Below are 20,129 nucleotides of genomic sequence, written 5' to 3'. Positions count from 1 at the left end.
CTTTTCTCTTCCGATCCTTTTGTCTGTGAATTGCTACTAACGTTTTGTTTGTCTAGTGCATAGAGATGTCGTCGTATGTCAAGGACAAGGTTAAGGTTCTCGGAGTCTACGATGACTGGGAGGAGTGTCGGAGGCAGGTTCACCGTTTTAGCGGTAACAGTTACAAAGGGTACACCACTAGGACGGAGGCGGAAGCTAGATACGCACGCTATCTAGCGGGAGAGAGGAGGGAGCGGAGGAGGAACCGAATGAAGACCAGTTTCATCGCGATGATTCTCCTCATGACCGCAACTCTCTTCTATGTGATGGTAGTTTAGATGATCGATATCGACTTTGTAGTGTGACGATAAACTCGCTACTTGCGGTCTCGAGAATTGTAATGTTCTAGCTTTGTTCGGTATTATGAATTCGGAGACTAATAGGATGACTTTTATTCGGAGACTAATCTTCTATTGTATTCGATAAATCTGCTGTTTATATGTTGTGCTATTTATATTTTGTGTTCTAATGTATTTTGTAACCTGTGCAAATATCAGAAAAGCAAAAAAAATCCTAATATTCATAGTAGTGGCGCACCTTGCTCAGCATTAGTGGCGCACCAGGGCTAAATACCAGTGGCGCATTATGGGGCATAGTAATGCCGCACTTGGGGGCATACGTGAATGTAAATATGCCCCCCTAGGAGCCATAGTAATGGCGCACTGTTGGACATAGTAATGGCGCACTGTCAGGTGCGCCACTATTATCTGGTAGGTGCGCCATTAGTACTTGTTACTAGTGGCGTGGTAATAGTGGCGCACCTATAGTGCGCCATTAATGGCCAAAATAGGTGTGCCACTAACAGGCCTTCTTGTAGTAGTGGATAATGATTGAAATCGAAGTAAGGATATCCGCACGGATGACTTACAGGGGATGATAAGGCATGAGAATCGCCTCCTTGTCCTTATTGGTGAGCATGAAATTGGCGATGTATTCCCTCGCATATTCACGGTGCTGTGCGCAGACTCCCAAGAAGCCCTCGTGCGTGAAGTATGGGTCAGCGACACAGATATGAGGTATCTGCTCAACCCCGATGAGGTAGTTCATGTGCAAGGCATAAAGGCGGACAAACGTAAAATCCGGCTTCATCAAGTGAAACATGTCGAAGATGTAATCGAATCGAAGGAAGAACTTCTCCGCGGGGAATGTGTCGACGTACGACAATTGCCGCGACATGTTAACCACATATCCTGGATTTTTTGAGGCGATGAGGCCTTTCTCTATCCGCAGCACATCATCATGAAGTCTCCTTAAATCGCCGAATCTAGCACCTAGCGCTGCTTTAGGTAGGATTGGTTGACCGGGGATATGTCATTTTGCCGCATTGGGGTCTCTATACGGTCTTGAACCCGAGGCTGCTGAGGAGGCTGGATCAGGAAGTAGCTTTTTTGCCTTTCCTCCATCTCTTCCTAGACTTCTTTACTACCGGAAGGTTGTCCATAATACATTCAGACTCCGGAGGCGGCAATTCAGGCACCGACTCATGATGGTCAAACCCTAAGTAGGCGCCAGTATTGACGTACTGTTGAGTGTCATCGTCATCGTCATCCTCATCCTCATCTATGGCGACGTCACTAGCGACTAATGGAGCCTCTTCCTCACCCCTCCGATATCACCCAGCACGACAGCCGACGCTAATTGGGTAGGTCAGGTGTTGATGTTCATACCTAACTGCCTGCTCGTGGGTGTGCTCCTGGCCGTCTCCAGACGAAGAAGACTCTTAGGCCACAACAGGACCCACCCATTGCAACAATCACCAAGCCGCTGTGGGGTCTCGTCGTCATCCCCCACTAGTACCAGAGGAGCCAAATTCTCGTGGCCCAGTTTGACACTGACCACGGAAACCTTGAAGATGTCCGGGGGGATCGGCCGACTATGGAACAATGGTTCCTTCGGCTCCATTATCGTCGCCTTCCCCACGTCCACCTTCTCGTCGCTGATGGTGTACAATATGGTGCACGGCGTTTCGTCGGCCTACAAAGAAAAGTCTGCGACGTGAGAAATCTGAAAGGCAATGAAAATGGGAGATTGTACATTTATTGAAGGGGGCCGGTGTGACAGATACCGTGAGGGCATCGAGCTCAGCCAAAGACGAAGCACCGCCTAGAACGTCTGGTTCCAGACCCGGTGCCGGAGCAGGTGCGGGAGCCGGTGCAGGAGCTGATGCGGGAGCCGGTGCGGGAGCAGGTGCAGCTGCAGATGATGGTGCAATGCTAGTCGAGCTACTCCCGAAGAAGTCAGCAACAGGAAAGTCCGCTGCATTTTTTCTGGATTTTGCCTGCTCCAATTGAAAATGGCCGGAACCAAGGTAGTAGACATATCTACAAGCACCTATTTTGCGGTTGTTGCCGCTGTTGCGACTGTCTCAGATGATTTCTTCTCAACCGCAATCTCAACCTTCTTGTCGATGTTTTCTTCAGTTAACCTCCGTCTTTCCTTTCTCTCCTCCCTGGTCTGACGGTAGTACTTCTTCCACGTGGCGCCATCTCCGACACCATGCCAAGGGTGAGGCGGGAGAAGACTGAGCTTCAGGATGCCAACACCAAGCGGGACGTTGAACTTAAAGATGTTCGTGGCCAGCTGTCGAACTCTACTATGGAGAATCAGCGGCTTCGACACGGCATATTTAGTAAGTGCTTAAGCGAATCTTTGAAAGAAAAGAGTTCGACGAGGAAGTCGACTAACAGAGTAATGTCTGTAGGTATGCTAATGGGTCGTCCTGCAGAGGAGATGCCCGGTTCTACGGGTGACCTTCTTCCCGAGCTCTCGCAACTGCACGAGCGAGTTCGGCAGGCGATGCGAGGTGTTGCCCAAGCCTTATGGCCTTCCCACTCCATGCCCGAGGGCCTTGGAGAGCTTTCGGAGAAGCTTAAGGGAGCTCGACGGCGCTTCCGGTTGTGGAAGATATCGGCCTGCCGACAAGGCGCTAGGGAGGCCTGGGCCATGGTGAAGATGCGGTACACGAAGTATGACCCAAACCACATGGCCGAGGTCGGACCTGTGGGGCCTGACGGGAAGGAGATGCCTGTAAGCTTAGTGTACGGCCAAGTAGAATTGGCCGCAAAGTATTCCCAGCAGGACTGTAAGTTAGACAGCCTGTTAGATGGTATTGAAGAGGAATACAATCAGTCAGAGTGACTATGTAATTTTTAATTGACATGTGTAATGCCTTCTAGCCGGATTGTAGATCGTTTGTCGTTGCCGACCTTTTTGCTTCAACCTCAGGACCTGACGGTCCGGAGTGTGTCTGAATACCCTACTGGTTATGTAAGAACCGGGGTACGCATGGAGACCAGGCGTAGGGGTCATTAGTGCTTTATCAAACAAGTGCGCAACTAGTTATGTTATATTACATGGTTAGTAAGAAACATCTTCCAGAGAGAATAGTTCCGTTAGGGGTTCCTTTCTCTGGGAGGCATGCCCTAAAGTGCATGTCTGGACTACAAACGCAGGAAAATCATCTGGGGGCATATACATAAATAAGTAAAAAAGGTCATCTTTTAGTTGACCGGCCGAATATTCCCTCAAGAACGCTAGCTTTCGGCTTCACCCAGTCTGAGGTACACATCCGGCTGATCCGGCAGTAACAATCGCAGAGGTGCTCCCTTTACCACCTAGCCGAACAATCGGGAACGTAGGGGTAAGCACAGGAGCCAAGCAACCCAGCTTGGCCAAAACTTAAGTCATATCAATGCATATAATGGTGAAGAAAAGGTACATGCGGAAGTTTGACACATGTGGTGGGCGTGAAGCCCGTATAAATACGCTTCTGTTAAAGAAGCCCCCAGGTTTAATGAGCGCGAGTAGCACTTCACTTGAGGAGCCTTTAAGGGTTATAAAAGAGAAGAGGGGAAGGAGAGAAATGTAAGACAGAAAATGTAAAAAATGGAGAGAGGAAGGAGACAAACACATAGTCCGGCGCTAGGCATAAAATCTTTGGAGACGGGCTGCGTTCCATGGGTTCGGCTCGAGTCGGTTATCCGACGCATCTCGCAGGCGGTATGCTCCACCAGTCAGGACTTGGTCGATTATGAAGGGACCTTCCCACTTGGGCTTCAGCTTGTCCTTTTTCTTGTCCGGCAGGCGTAGAACTAATTCGCCAACGTTGTAGCTTTTGGCCCGCACTTCTCTACTTTGATATCTTCGAGCCTGCTGTTGATAGAATGCGGAACGGGCTTTTGCCACGTCGCGCTCCTCCTCTAAGGCCTCCAAACTGTCCTGCCGATCGAGCTCGGCCTCCCTTTCTTTGTACATGCGCACTCGAGGTGAGTCATGAATTATGTCGCAGGGCAAGACTGCCTCTGCGCCGTACACCATAAAAAATGGTGTGTATCCGGTGGTGCGGTTCGGCGTGGTCCGCAGCCCCCAGAGTACGGAGTCGAGCTCCTCTACCTAGTGCATGTTAGATTCCTTGAGGGACCACACTAATCTGGGTTTGATGCCGCTCATGATGAGACCATTTGCACGTTCGACCTGAGCGTTAGTTTGTGGGTGATAGACGGAAGCATAATCGAGCTTGATGCCCATGTTTTAGCACCAGAGTTTTACCTCATCGGTAGTAAAGTTTGTGCCGTTATCGTTGATGATGCTGTGGGGGACGCCATAACGTTGTACGACCCCGGATATAAAGTCTATCACAGGTCCGGATTCGGCCGTGTTAACAGGCTTGGCTTCTATCCATTTGGTGAACTTATCCACCATGACCAGTAAGTATTTTTTCTTGTGGGTTCCGCCTTTAAGGGGTCCCATCATGTCAAGCCCCCAGACCGCGAAAGGCTAAGTGCTGGGGATAGTTTGGAGGGCGGTGGGTGGCATATGGCTTTGGTTTGCAAAAAGCTGGCAATCGACGCATTTATGGACCAAGTCCTGAGCGTCCGCCCGGGCCGTCAGCCAATAAAATCCTGTACGGAAAGCCTTGCTTACGAGGGACTGGGCTGCGGTGTGATGGCCACCGAGTCCGGCATGAATTTCAGCCAGCAGGTTCCGCCCTTCCTCTTCGGAGATGCACCTTTGAAGGACTCCGGTAGTGCTTTTCTTGTAAAGTTCTCCCTCATGGACTTTATAGGCTTTAGATCGCTGCACTATACAGCGTGCCTCGTTTTGGTCCTCTGGGAGTTCCTGCCTAGTAAGGTAGGCTAGGAATGGTTCTGTCCATGGGGCGATAACGGTCATTAGTACGTGGGCTGGGGTTGTTATTTCATTAGCCTCTGATTAGGTCAGATTGTTCGGCGTCGGACAGTGCGGTTGGGTCCGGACTGATATTCCCATGTTCCCCTTCCCATACTACGGATGGCTTGAACAGCCTTTCTAGGAAGATGTTGGGGGGGACCGCATCGCGTTTTGCGCCGATGCGTGCCAGGACGTCTGCCGCCTGATTGTTTTGTCGGGCTATATGGTGAAATTCGAGCCCTTCAAACCGAGCTGACATTTTGAGGACGGCGTTGCGGTAAGCTGCCATTTTTGGATCCATGGCATCGAAGTCTCCATTTAATTGGGATATCGCGAGGTCCGAATCCCCGCGCACCTCTAGGCGTTGAATGCCCATGGACACTGCCATCCGGAGACCATATAAAAGGGCCTCATATTCGGCTGCATTGTTGGAGTCCGTGTACATAATCTGGAGTACATATTGAACTGTGTCTCCTGTGGGGGACGTCAAAACGACGCCGGCCCCTAGTCCGGCCAACATTTTGGAACCGTCGAAGTGCATTATCCAGTTTGAATATGTGCCGTACTCTTTAGGGAGTTCAGCCTCCGTCCATTCTGCGATGAAGTCAGCCAAAACTTGCGACTTGATAGCTCGCCGTGGCCTATAAGTTATGTCGAACGGGAGGAGCTCGATGGCCCATTTTGCAATCCGGCCCGTTGCTTCACGGTTGTTTATAATATCATTGAGTGGTACTTCCGATGCTACTGTGATTGAACACTCTTGAAAATAGTGTCGTAGCTTCCAGGATGCCGTGAATACCGCATATGCAATTTTTGATAATGTGGGCACCGTGATTTGCATGGGGTGAGGACAGTGGAAACATAGTAAACCGGCTTTTGAAGGGGGAATTTGTGTCCGTTCGTTTCCCGCTCGACGACGAGTACTGCGCTGACAACTTGATGGGTTGCTGTAATGTACAATAGCATTGGTTCGCCGATGTTTGGCACGGACAGGACGGGGTTTGTTGCCAATATGGCTTTTATTTCCTCGAGTCCGGCCGTGGCGGCGTCCGTCCACTCGAAGTGTTCGATACGCCGAAGGAGGCGATAGAGGGGTAGCGCCTTTTCTCCCAACCGGGAGATAAAGCGGCTTAGAGCCGCCACGCGTCCGGTTAATTTTTGTATTTGTTTGAGGTCCTTTGGGATATCCAATTGTGACAAAGCTCGGATCTTGGCTGGATTTTCTTCGATTCCCCTACCGGATACAATGAAGCCCAAGAGCTTTCCGGCTGGAACGCCGAAAACGCATTTTTCCGGATTTAGCTTGATGTCATATGCTCGGAGGTTGTCACACGTAAGCCTCAAGTCGTCTACTAGAGATTCGACATGTCTTGTTTTTACGACCACATCATCCATGTATGCCTCTACTGTTTTGCCGATCTGGTTTGCCAGACATGTCTGAATCACGCGCTGATATGTTGCGCCGGCGTTTTTGAGCCCGAAAGGCATTGTGTTGAAGCAGAATGGGCCGTATGGGGTGATGAATTCCATTGCCGCTTGGTCTGACTCGGCCATCTTGATTTGATGGTAACCGGAGTATGCGTCGAGGAAGCACAACGAATCGTGTCCTGTAGTGGCGTCGATAATTTGATCGATGCAGGGGAGGGGGAAGGGATCCTTTGGGCAGGCCTTGTTGAGGTCTTTGAAGTCAACGCACAGGCGCCAGGATTTGTCCTTCTTTGGTACCATCACCAAGTTTAATAGCCAGTCCGGATGTTTTATATCTCTGATGAATCCGGCCTCCAATAGTTTGGCTAGCTCCTCTCCCATTGCCTGTCTCTTGGGTTCAGAAAAACGCCAAAGGGCTTGTTTGACAGGTTTGAATCCTTTTAGGATATTTAAGCTATGTTCGGCCAGCCTGCGTGGGATTCCTGGCATGTCCGAAGGGTGCCATGCAAAAATGTCCCAGTTCTCTCATAGGAATTCTCGCAGTGCGGCGTCTACATCGGGGTTTAATTGTGCCCCGATGGAAGCTGTTTTATTGGGGTCCATTGGATGGACCTGGAATTTGACTATTTCATCCGCTGGTTTAAAGGAGGTGGACTTGGATCTTTTGTCGAGTATCACATCGTCCCTGTTTACCGTGGAGCACAGCGTAGTCAGTTCCTCAGCCGCTAGGGCTTCGGACAGTGCGTCAAGGGCTAGTGTGGCTGTCTTGTTTTCGGCGCGGAGTGCTATGTCCGGATCACTAGCGAGAGTGATGATTCCATTCAGCCCGGGCATCTTGAGCTTCATGTATCCGTAATGGGGTATTGCTTGGAAGATTGTAAACGCTTCCCGCCCCAGGAGAGCGTGGTATCCGCTGCTGAACGGGGCCACTTGGAATGTGACCTCTTCGGACCTATAATTATCCGGCGTGCCGAACACCACATCTAGTGTGATTTTTCCTGTACAGCGTGCTTCCCGACTGGGGATTATTCCTCTGAAGGTTGTGCTGCTTCGCTCAATGCGGTTCCAGTCTATTTCCATTTTTTGAAGGGTTTCCTCACAAATGAGGTTGAATCCGCTGCCTCCATCCATGAGTACCTTGGTGAGGTGAAAGCCGTCCACTATAGGACTGAGTACCAATGCGGCTGGTGCTCGAGCTGTTCGGAATTTAGGTTCGTCGCTGGAATTAAAGGTAATAGCCATGTCACTCCATGGGTTTATTGTTGCTACTTGATAGACTTCGGCGAAGCTGTGGAGTGTTCTTTTTCGCATTTTATTTGATGCGAAAGTCTCGAAGACTGTTAAGACTGTACTGGAGTCCCTGAGGTGGCTTTCTGCGGCCTCCGGAATTAGGAGATCTTCGCCCCTTTTGGCCACCTGCCGGAGTATCGAACATGCTCTAAGGCTATGAGTTGGTGTGGCGTCCTCTGTATCATGAATTTTACAGGGTCCATTAAGCCATCCCTCCATTACGGTTCCATACCCTGTAGAGGGTTTTGGTTTTTTGGTTTTTAACCCGGGTGTCTGATGATGATGCACCCTTTTATTTTGGACGAGGTTTCTATTCAGGGCCGGATTGTCCCAAAATTTAGTTTCGGTTTTCCGGGCGCTTTCCATCGCACAGTACTTTTGTACTATGGATGCCAAGTCAGCGAAGCGTGTATGATTATTGCAGAAGATTGAGATTGCGTTTTCCTCGCAGCAGTCCTTTATCCTGTTCATAACCAGGAGGAACCTTGCCCAGTAATGATGTACTGTTTCTTCGGGCTTTTTCCTGATTTGGGATAGATCGCTTATGTTCGGGCAGGTGGGTGGAATTAAATCCGGAACTTCACCCAATCTAAGGCTCAGAGGCCAAGGAGTTTCTGAACTCTGAGGTTTGGATTCTCGGATGTTGTCCAGTGAATCTAGCCCGTTGCTTGATTCTAAGTTCAGGTCTTGAGTTACATCCTCCCCTCCGCGGGTATCCGGCTTGGAGGGATCTGGAATCCAGACGTAGCTAGTCCTTAAGATAGATGAAGAGTCACCGCACTGTGCCTCTACTACGGCAACGTGATGGGTGACTTGGGGAGAATTAATTTCTCTTAGATCGGTTTTAAGCCCAACCTGGTCATAATCCGTAGTGACCCCCAAGGCGGCGATGCGATCCAAGAGCTCGTTTACGGAAGAGAGCTCCATTGGATCTAACTGCTCGACGAGTTCCGAGCTGACGTGAACATTGCTTTTGATGACCCGAGAGGTCACCGTCAGCGCAACGGCCGAACAGGCGGTCATGAGAAAACCGCCTAGCCGGAGAGTTTGGCCGACAGCCAAGGCTCCCTTAGTAACGGCGCCGTCTTTAAAGACGGGAAGAGGCATCCTTCCTGATTGCGACGACACAGGGAACTCTCAATGAAAGCACCAATGTCGGTGTCAAAACCGGGGATCTCGGGTAGGGGGTCCCGAACGGTGCGTCTAGGCCGGATGGTAACAGGAGACAAGGGACACAATGTTTTACCCAGGTTCGGGCCCTCTTGATGGAAGTAAAACCCTATGTCCTGCTTGATTAATATTGATGATATGGGTAGTACAAGAGTAGATCTACCACGGGATCAAGGAGGCTAAACCCTAAAAGCTAGCCTAAGGTATGATTATTGTATGATGAAGTTGTCCTACGGACTAAAACCCTCCGGTTTATATATACACCGGAGAGGGTTGGGGTTACACAAAGTCGGTTACAATGGTAGGAGATCTTGAATATCCGCATCGCCAAGCTTGCCTTCCACGCCAAGGAAAGTCCCATCCGGACACGGGACGGAGTCTTCAATCTTGTATCTTCATAGTCCTGGAGTTCGGCTGAAGGTATAGTCCGGCTACCCGGACACCCCCTAATCCAGGACTCCCTCAACGACGGTGACAAAATCGCAATGGAAGACCCCTGCACAAGCGGGTCCAGCGGCGCGGTAGGTGAGCGGCTACCGGGATGGGGCCATGGCGAGAACCTCGGACATGCGGCTCGTGATCCTATCGAGGTGGGGGATGTGGGCTCCCGTGGTGGTCTCGTCCTATACGCTGCATGGCCGTTCGATAGGGACACTGCGGCCTCCTCTTGCGATAGCAGCTGCTCCTGCAGAGCCGCCTCCCGCGAGGGTTTTTCTGGAAGCAACGCGGATGTGATGGACTCTCAGGAAGTAGGACGACAACGACAATATTGCGATGGACGGCAGGCGAGCGGCTGCCGGGATGGGGCCATGTCGAGAACCTCAGACAGGTGGTTGGTGATCCTGTCGAGCTCGGAGATGTGGGCTCCAGTGGCTCTTGGCAAGCCTGCCATGGCCACCAAAACGGCCAACTCCAGCAGTGCAAGATCCATGACGGCTTGGGGAAGGAGGGAAGCTACGTGCATCGTGCTTTGTCTGTAGCGTATTCGATTTGTTTTTGGCCGGGTTTCAATTTTATGCACACATGACAATCCAAACGCAAGGAGAGATGTGTGTGCGGGTACAAATCTGCTAAGCCCATGGTGGAATCAGCGAAGGAATTGGCTTTTCTTTCCTTCCATGTAATTGTCCAAACTGTTTTTTTCAGTTCTATTTTAAAATCTCAGCCGTCAATCTTTATATTAACACAAAATCAACGGATATAGGTGATGGATGGAGAACTATGAAAGGCTCCGTCCTTTATATTTAGGTAAGGATACATTGAATCTATTGGAATTTTTTGGAAATACACGGTTCCTTTTTTTTTAAATACATGATGAAGATTTTCAAATATGTGTTGGACACTTCCTTGAATACATGATGAACATTTATTGAAATATGCGTGGAACACTTTTTCAAATATCTGTTTAACACCATATTGAATACATGATGATTTGTTTTTCAAATGCACGATGAACATTGTTTCCGTATGAGCATGACGCAATAACGCTTTAAGCCTCGTTTCTTTTTTCTTTAATCCTCAAGTGTTCGGCATCTTCTGCCTTGTCTTGTGTTCATTTCGTAACGTAGTAGACATAAACAATATAAGCATGTATATATGCCTACGTGGAAATCCCACAAACCGAGATTATGCTAAAAACACTTGCGATGATAGGCACCTCTAGAACACCACTTTGCACATGAATTCATACCTGCGATTGCTGATGTACCAATTTCAGGCCTTCTTTCTTCTGGCTGGGCACTTATAACAGTCATATAAAGTTGGAACTCAGTTGTTCCCACAGTACCCTCATCATTGTATCTGCTTGCAGGTTGGCCAGATAAAAGCGGCGGCAACTTTCGCTGATGTATCCACAGTAGCTCCGCTTTCCTTGCCAACCTGCGACTGAAACCAATGCAATTTGCCTAGAAAGTTTTCCGGGAACGGCCTGCTTGGGCTTTGACGTTCGAGATGAACTCCTTGAGTCTCTTCATGATGTGAGCCCCTTTAGTCAACCTCCAGCCTCTCCTGGCAGAGCTGAGAAAATGGAGAAAGGATCAGGAACAGTAGGAGAGCCTTTATCGACTTGATTAAAGAAGCACGTGTACCTTGTGTCCAAGCAACACCATCGGCCTCGGCTTCATCATTCCCTGTTGCCGGTTGGTCATGTGTCTTGATACCAGATCCACCTTGCAGCGGCTCCTGCTCCTCTTCTAACCTTGCAGCTGAAATTTAAAAGGATCTGTTGAGAAGGGAAATGAACCATAAGATCGAGAGGTATTTCTTAATGTCCTCGATAAAAGAGTCAGGCTTACTACGTTGTTTGAGACCAGCATCCTCGGCCTCGGCAGCAGCCACCTTTAACCAGCCAGGTCGGTGATGTTGGGCGGCGAGAGGCTTCTCTTCCTCTTACTTGGCCCAGGGATGGCACCGTTGAGATTAGAGGAGGAAACATTGCGCTTGCGCCCCCTCTCCTGCTCCTCCGTGTCATCTTGGGCTGGCAGGTTGCGGTCGAGGTAGATCTTGTCATCGACGAGCTCCTTTTTGGAAATTCGCCACAGGATCAATCACATCAAATTACGATAAAGATGCACACGAAAAATTGATAGCCAAGGGCGTGTGTCGCGCCCCTCTTTTCTCTTTTCTCCACGTTACAAAACTCACGCAACGCTGCATATATATATATATATATATATATATATATATATATATATATATATATATATATATATATATATATATATATATATATATATATATATATATAGGGTCGCACTATTCGTCACCCTAGGTGAGGAATAATTATTCTTCACCCCCCTCTATTTTACCATCAATGCACCGTAATTTTACGTTCCGTAAGTTTTGTCTTATTTCCAATGTAAAAAGGGACCGTAAGAAAAAATATATAATCGCCGTAAAAAATATTTTATGTTATGGAAAATTACAAACGTAAAAACATAGTCTAAAATACACATAAACTACAAATTTTCTTCTCTTATGACCTATATTTTTATTTTGTTATGTCAAATTTTACGTAGTGAATCAATAAAAATGTAACTATTTGAATTTTAAACGTAATTTAATTATGAAATGATCGTAAGATTATCTCGGATGAAGAATAACTTATTTTGCACCCTGCGTGATGAATAATAACACTATATATAATGATTGTAAGATTACCTCGGGTGAAGAATAACTTATTCTGCACCCTGGGTGATGAATAATAACATTATATATATACATACATACATACATACATACATACATATATATATATATATATATATATATTTATATATATATATATACATCGTCCTAACCATGGCGCGTAGCCGACTCCGCCATAACCTAATAGAACACAGTACTCAAGGCATGCAAGCCATACACCGACGCACACTTTCCTAATTACCGGTTACGCTGATCACAATTAAGCTAAGCCTACTCACATAAAACTAGTACTGCCAAACTCAAACACAACTTAGTACTAGTAGCACGTAGGCATGTTTAGATTATCCAACACTACTAGAAGGAGCGCCGCTCGTGTACCTGCCCGGACCAGCAGGGCCCTAGCCCCGTGCGAAAATGAGAAGTCTGGCGCAGGGGAACTCGCCGATAACGGACGATGCGTCCATGGCCGCTTGTCGGAGGTTGGATAGGAAGGCCATTGGCCACATGTTGCCGACAGCAGGACCAAGGGGATTGTTAGCTACGACGGCGGCTGCGCCGTCGGTAGGCGGAGGACGTGGGCGGGCGCCGGCGCAGCTAAGGTTGCTGCAGAGTTGCTCGACGAACTCCTCCTCCTCCTTGGCGGCCAGGGCTTTTGGATCCATCGCACAGCCTGGGGCGCGAGCTGGAATGTACTCTGTAGTCTGTAATGTAAGGAAGGAAAGGAGGGAATTGCTGTGAGCCTGTGACTGGATTGGACGGAAAGGCCGGATATATATAGCAGCGTTGGTAGGTAAACTAGGAAAGAAGTAAATACAGATGAAAATTCTTTACATAATGAGAATATTTTTTTCAATTATACGTTAAATATTTTGGAAATACATGGTTAAAGTTTTTTAATTACACGATGAACATTTTCAATATGTGTTTAACACTTTTCTAAATACACGGTGAACGTTTATTCAAATATGTTTTGAACAGTTTTGCAAATATATGTTTAAAAAGTTTTTGAATACATGATGTTGGCGGCCAGGGCTTTTGGATCTGTCGCACAGCCTGGGGCGCGAGCTAGAATGTACTCTGTACTGTAGGGAAGGGAAAAAGAATGGCTGTGAGCCTGTGACTCGATTGGACGGAAAGCGTGGATATATATAGCAGCGTGGGTAGGTGGTAAGAGGGGCTAGGGTGTAGGAAGAATGGTAAACTGTAAGAAGTAAACTCGGCAGAATTGGAAGGAAGTAATGTTTCTGCATATGATTTCATCTCCGTGCGGGAAGAGATAGGGATCCAACATCAGCGTCAACGTCAGCATCGTCATTTCAGTCATTTCATTCATGCCTCGCGGCCCAGATTGATCCCACCATGGATGGGCCAAAGCCCTTTTATTTGAAAATTCTGTACAGCATAATTAAATGAAATGTTCAAAGAGTTTAGACCAACGTCGCTTCAGAAATTCTTCGATTCTTCCTTTTCTATATTAATTTTTTTGCTATTGTTTCTCTATTTCTCTTTTCTTTGAAGGACATTACAAGCATGCATTTTGGAGATAGGTCAGTATCTGTGTTTTTTAAATGTTCAGAATTAAATATTTGTCCATGTATTTATAAATTGTTCACGCAATTTGAACATAAAAATATATGTGTTAAAAAAATGTCGTTGTAATATTAATGTGTTGACACATTTTTTTAAATAATGTGTTTTTCATAAGAAATGTTTTGCTCATCAGTATTGGATGATGCTACTACTGTCACCAACATCCTCGTGCGATGGCCGTTGTTCTAGGACTAAACTAAAAACCCTTAGGATGAAAAGTGAGTGTCGACAAGGTCCACATGACAACCGGCATTATGCATGTAGTTACAGAAAATGCATCTCCATATGGGCCACTGCTCGTCGTAATATTCCTTGCTCAGTCATCGGGAGTCCTTTCAATAAGTTCAACGCCCGGTTAAATGGAGTGTCCCACTTGGGCCTCGCCAATGCCTCAGATGGCGAGTCGCTTTTGGCCGCAATCCTGTGTTGCTCTCTCTGCAAAAGGCACAAGGATCGTTTACAAATATGACTAACGTGCAGTCGAATTGATCAGAAACTAAAATTATCAGCAGTCTCATGAACTCCGTCGTGATTGCGTTCGTCTCGAAAACCTTCTTCATTGGGTCCCAACGATGTCGGGCCCTAAGGACGTCACGCTCCTTCGGGACAGTGAACTCCGCCAAGGGGTCTGGGATGCCCAGATTCGCGGCTTCCGCGTCTTCCTTGGCCCATATGGACCTCTTTCCGCCGTAACCACGGCTTCCGAGGTGGTGGCACCCAATATTCCTCTGTTCACGCCCCATCATGTACTTTAACTTTTTCTGGCAGCTTCGGCCTCGCAGGCCGTCTTGAATATTTGAAAGTGCTCTGTCGTGATTGTCGGATTATCCTTTACAATCTCGGAGTAGGGTTCCTTTTTATTGACGATCCGATATTTCACCCATGATTTCCAGGCGGCCAACACGTCGCTAAACTTGGTCATGGCGTGTTTGTTTATCTTCTTCATTGTCGGGTCCTTATCTGGATCTTTATAATCCTTTTCATTCCGGCCCGCGAACAAGAATATCTGGTGCATCTTCTTTAGGAGGGAGGGCCTCATATTATCTATATTCTTTAGTTTCTCATCGTTGATGGTGGCGGTTGTCCATATGATGCAGCCTATTTGATTGTCGTACCATGGGCGCGCTTCCTCGGGTGCGTTTGGCTCAAAATTGCTGTCGTCCACCTACGTGACCACCGGTCTAGTAGTCCTGAGCTTGTTAGGAAGCCGTTGCCTCTTTGCTTTCGGTTCTATACTGGCTCCGCTAGTCTCGGCGCCGGTCTCAGTCTAAGCGCCGATCTCGATGCCGGTCTCAGTCTCAACGCCGGTCTCGATGTCGGTCTCAATCTCCGATGTGACAGGTGGACCCAGCAACCGGTCTCAATCTCCGTTGTCGGTCTCAAATGCCGGTCTTGATCGTCGGCTTCCCTCAAAAATTCTTCTGCCGCCAGGTAGACGTTGTCACAGTCACCAGAATGTTGTCCTTCATCATTGCTAGCCATGTTTCCTACGATTAAATATAGTCAATTAATTCTAGACCTCATAAAATGAATAATGACATAAAAAAGGCCTATGCTTTGCAGGAACGTTGACTCCTTCCCGGTGCCGCAAATCCCGGGCATTCGATATGTCCTAGTTTGTAGCACAAGTCATGCAAAATTCATCAAAAAATTTGGCATGACTTTTGCTAAAAAGTGGACAAATCGAGAACCTGAAATTTGCCGGAACGGAAATGAATCAACGCTCCGGCAAAACATAGGCCACTCGGCTTCATTCCCTGGAAACAACAAAGCCACTTGGGCACAATCGAACCACTTCAATGAAAAGATATAACATGAGCAAACACTATTGAGGAATTTGCATATAATATGGCCACTTATTATTGTAACAAGTTCTCTTTTGAGACTATCGATGTAATAAGTGTGTGACTGAAACTCTGTTATAAATCCTTGAAATACTGTGTGTATCAGCATTACGGATCTAGGGTTGACAGTTATGCACAGAGATTTGACCGTTTGAGGTCAGATCGCTACAGATGGATCCACTAGAAATTTTTAATTTGTTATCATGTGCATGATTTGCAGATCAATTACCTGCCAGCGTCGTAATTTATGCAGCACGCAAGCAAGCTTCATCGACGTGATGCACATAGATATGCATCAAGGGACACCTCAAAACATCTTGAAAAATCAGGTCAACATATTGCTAAATTTCTCTATTCACTTACAAACCGCTCCACCCGATAATGAAGCCAATGTTATCCCTACACAGGTAAGGCTATTTTTCACGCTCTTGAATTAGCTTTCGGAAGTTACTGGAATATGACTATTGTCGATCCATGGCAAGAACACTCCACAGCTCCACAAGCGCCCGAGGTAACTTGTTCGTCCTTTGTCAATATAAATAATACTTTAGATATTTAAATCAATTAATTCTTTAAAAAAACTGTTCATTAATAAACAGTCCTATATGAATGTAGCTCTTCTTTTCCTTGTGTTGATCAGTGTCCGAAGGGATGAACTTGTCTCTGAAGAAAAAAAAACACTATAATCAACACGAACACAAATACACTGCTTCGAGGTCGGTTGTTCCATTATTTTAGGATTAAAGTGTAGCACTTCATACATCAATTTTGCATGTTTAAGATTGTCGGCAAATACATTACAGGGCTGATGCTACGAGAAATGCCTTCTCATACATATAGAAGTACACATGCACGACACACACACACGCGTGAATGTGAGTGTGGAATATACTCTTGAGCCGGGGAGTAAATTTTTGTTTCTCCCGTTGCAACGCACTTGCCTTTTTGCTAGTAATAGAAAAATATATGCACATCATATGTAAACAATTATCATTTGCATTTAAAAAAATATTACTCGTATACTTGAAAAAATGATCATCCAAATAATTCTAAAAGAAATCTTCATCACACATTTTTACATAAAGGTTAATCGCATGTGTATGAAAAACTGTTCACCGCTTATTTAAAAAACAACTTGTGCAAGAAAAAGGAAAACATCAGAGAAGAAGAAAAAAATAAGAAAAAATGTATCTGGAAGAAGTGCACCAAGGAGGAGGACTCGAGGAGGAAGCAAAAGGAGAATCATAGCCCACATAATATCTTTCATTTATTACCCATAATTTAGTGTTTAATGTTGCACGTATTATAATGTAACCTGAGATCTGAAATACGTACTTTACCCAGGAATTGAACACACTGAGTTCGCTTGTTAGTTTCTCCCTTGTTTATTCCATTTGCTTTTATTTGCCATATCAACCTTCGTCAGTACCGAGGTCGCAAGAGCTATGGTGGGCTAAAAAAGTACACACAACCATCTAGCTCGGCCTGTTCTTTGCATATATTGTTTCGAAGGGAGAGCCTCTTGGAACTTTACTTCAAATTTAACATGTATGGTAGTATTTTAATCATTTAGTAAATGCTGTAATGGAAAGCTAGGTGTCACATCATCCCACTAGAAGAGTCGTAAGTATGTCTGATATTTTAATCAAACCTTAACCTGATGTTCAGTCGTTGACCTAGGTGGTATCTACGCCGCAAGCAGCCAAGTTGGATTCCTAATTTCTAATACGTCACTCCAATCTCCACCTATTATAAATAAGGATTTATAGTTTTGGATGCCCAAAAAATTATGAATTTTTCTAGGTGACTTTGATAAATGCAGAAAGAATTTGTGGCAAAGGTTGGATCTCTAGCTTGGACTTGGAGTTGCCATAAAAATTTAGAAAAGCATGGAATTAGAAAATAAAAGGCATTAAATAAGTAGTAAAAAGGTTCAAATGGTTTTTTGAAAGAGTTCACATTGCTCAATATGTTGTGAAACATTTAATAGAAAGATGAAAAGAAAAGGCAAAAATAAATTCCATACATTAAATATCCATAACTTAGACATTAATATAATAAAATGTAGTACAAACATGACAAAACTATAGGGTTTTAGGTCGGGGAAGTTACACACGTCAACCTTCAAAATGAAAGCATTTTGCTTCCAGGTTAGAAGGACGAAAATATTGTGAAATTTCCTTGGCATTCATTGTACCGCCTATATTCTTTGGCTTGGTGACATCTGATACGTCTCCAACGTATCTATAATTTTTGATTGTTCCATGCTATATTATATTCTGTTTTGGACATTATTGGGCTTTATTATACACTTTTATATTATTTTTGAGACTAACCTATTAACCAGAGGCCCAGCCCAGAATTGCTGTTTTTTTGCCTATTTTAGGGTTTCGCAGAAAAGGAATATCAAATGGAGTCCAAACAGAATGAAACCTTCGGGAACGTGATTTTCAGAACGAATATGATCCAGAGGACTTGGACCCTACGTCAAGACATCAACCAGGAGGCCACGAGGTAGGGGTGCGCGCCTACCCCCCTAGGTGCGCCCTCCACCCTCGTGGGTCCCCTGTTGCTGCACCGACGTACTCGTTCCGCATATATATACCTACGTGCCCCCGAAAAACAAGATATAGAGCCAAAACCGTAATTCCACCGCCGTAACTTTCTGTATCCACGAGATCCCATCTTGGGCATTTTCCGGAGCTCCGCCGGAGGGAGCATTGATAACGGAGGGCTTCTACATCAACACCATAGCCCTTACGATGAAGTGTGAGTAGTTTACCTCAGACCTTCGGGTCCGTAGTTATTAGCTAGATGGCTTCTTCTCTCTTTTTGGATCTCAATACAAAGTTCTCCCCCTCTCTTGTGGAGATCTATTCGATGTAATCTTCTTTTGCGGTGTGTTTGTTGAGACCGATGAATCGTGGGTTTATGTCAAGTTTATCTAGGAACAATATTTGAATCTTCTTTGAATTCTTTTATGTATGATTGGTTATCTTTACAAGTCTCTTTGAATTATCTGTTTGGTTTGGCCTACTAGATTGATCTTTCTTGCAATGGGAGAAGTGCTTAGCTTTGGGTTCAATCTTGCGGTGTCCTTTCCCAGTGACAGTAGGGGCAGCAAGTCACGTATTGTATTGTTGCCATCGAGGGTAACAAGATGGGGTCTATATCATATTGCATGAGTTTATCCCTCTACATCATGTCATCTTGCTTAAAGCGTTACTCTCTTCTCTTGAACTTAATACTCTAGATGCATGCTGGATAGCGGTCGATGTGTGGAGTAATAGTAGTAGATGCAGGCAGGAGTCGGTCTACTTGTCTCGGACGTGATGCCTATATACCACTACACCACAACACTTCATTGGGGGCAGTTAACTGCCGGGAGAAGTAGCAGATTAATGGCAAATTGTCTGCCGGGAATCACATTACTGCCAGTAGAAGTACTTACGGATAGATAAACTGCCGGTAGAAGTGTAGCAACAAGGGCACCTAAACTGCCGGCCTTGATACCTACTTTTAAGGTCACCTTATCCGCCAGAACATCCGAGCCACGGCATGTCATGTGCCGGCAAGTGTGTATCTGGCGCAAGACCAAAATACCCATTCGCGCGGGATAGCGCGTGAAAATCCGGATTTTTTCGCACGGAAAGAGATTTTAGCCACCGTCCCGACCACTTCCCCATAAACAAATCCAAATCGAAGTATTCCACCCGAATGTCGCCACCGCCGCCGCCGTGTCCCGGCCCGCCGCTGCTTCCCACCCCGACCTACCGCAGCCGGCTTCCTCCCCGACCACCGCTGCCGCCGTGTGCCCAGTCGCCGAGCACGCTCCTTCTTGCCGAGACCTTTCACCGCTTCGTCCCCATCTCTGGTGCACACAACGCTTGCCGCACGACCCCCAAAACCTTGGATGTCGGCAAACACCACCACCCCATGAATCTCCCAATGCCGTCCCACTCCCGCCCCACCTCCGTCGTTACGTCCCCGGCCAAGTGTTGCTACTTCCACCACTCCCGGATCTGCCGCCGTCCTTCTCACCTCTGTCCCTCTACCTCTCCTCCAGCCACCCCGCGAGCCAGGTGGCGCGAACGGGTCAATCAGCCAGCTCTTCCTCCACATCGACATCTCTAGGCCATAGAGCTGCAAGTCGCTGCAGTTCCTATGTGGATTGTACCCCGGCGCCGTGGGGATCCATTCTGTTTGCGTTCCCTCAAAGACGAACGCTTCTGCGGCGGTGGCGGGGCGACAAAGGACGGTGGTGAGTACCAGGGTCACATCTTCCAGTGAGTTATTTCTTGTGCGAATTTAATTGTTTGTAATTTTGTTAACAGAGGAGCTTGCATCATAAAGTTTTAGGAGGATACTAATTTGCTGCGTAATATAAAGCTGCTCAATCGATACTAATTAGGTGAAATCCATCTGAAGAATCGTGATTTGACTAGTTTAGTT

General features: G+C 46.6%; 1 pseudogene; it reads right to left on the bottom strand.

Moving 5' to 3' along the window:
- Positions 1–14,177: 14,177 nt before the first annotated feature.
- LOC147982231 (uncharacterized) lies at positions 14,178–19,805 on the bottom strand (annotated as a pseudogene).
- Positions 19,806–20,129: the final 324 nt, after the last annotated feature.

The sequence above is a fragment of the Triticum urartu genome, chromosome 3A, assembly GCF_056163025.1.
Source record: "Triticum urartu cultivar PI428250 chromosome 3A, HENAU_Tu73, whole genome shotgun sequence".
Lineage (NCBI taxonomy): Eukaryota > Viridiplantae > Streptophyta > Magnoliopsida > Poales > Poaceae > Triticum > Triticum urartu.
Note: the sequence above shows the minus strand (reverse complement) of the source record. Positions and strands in the feature narration are given on the sequence as shown.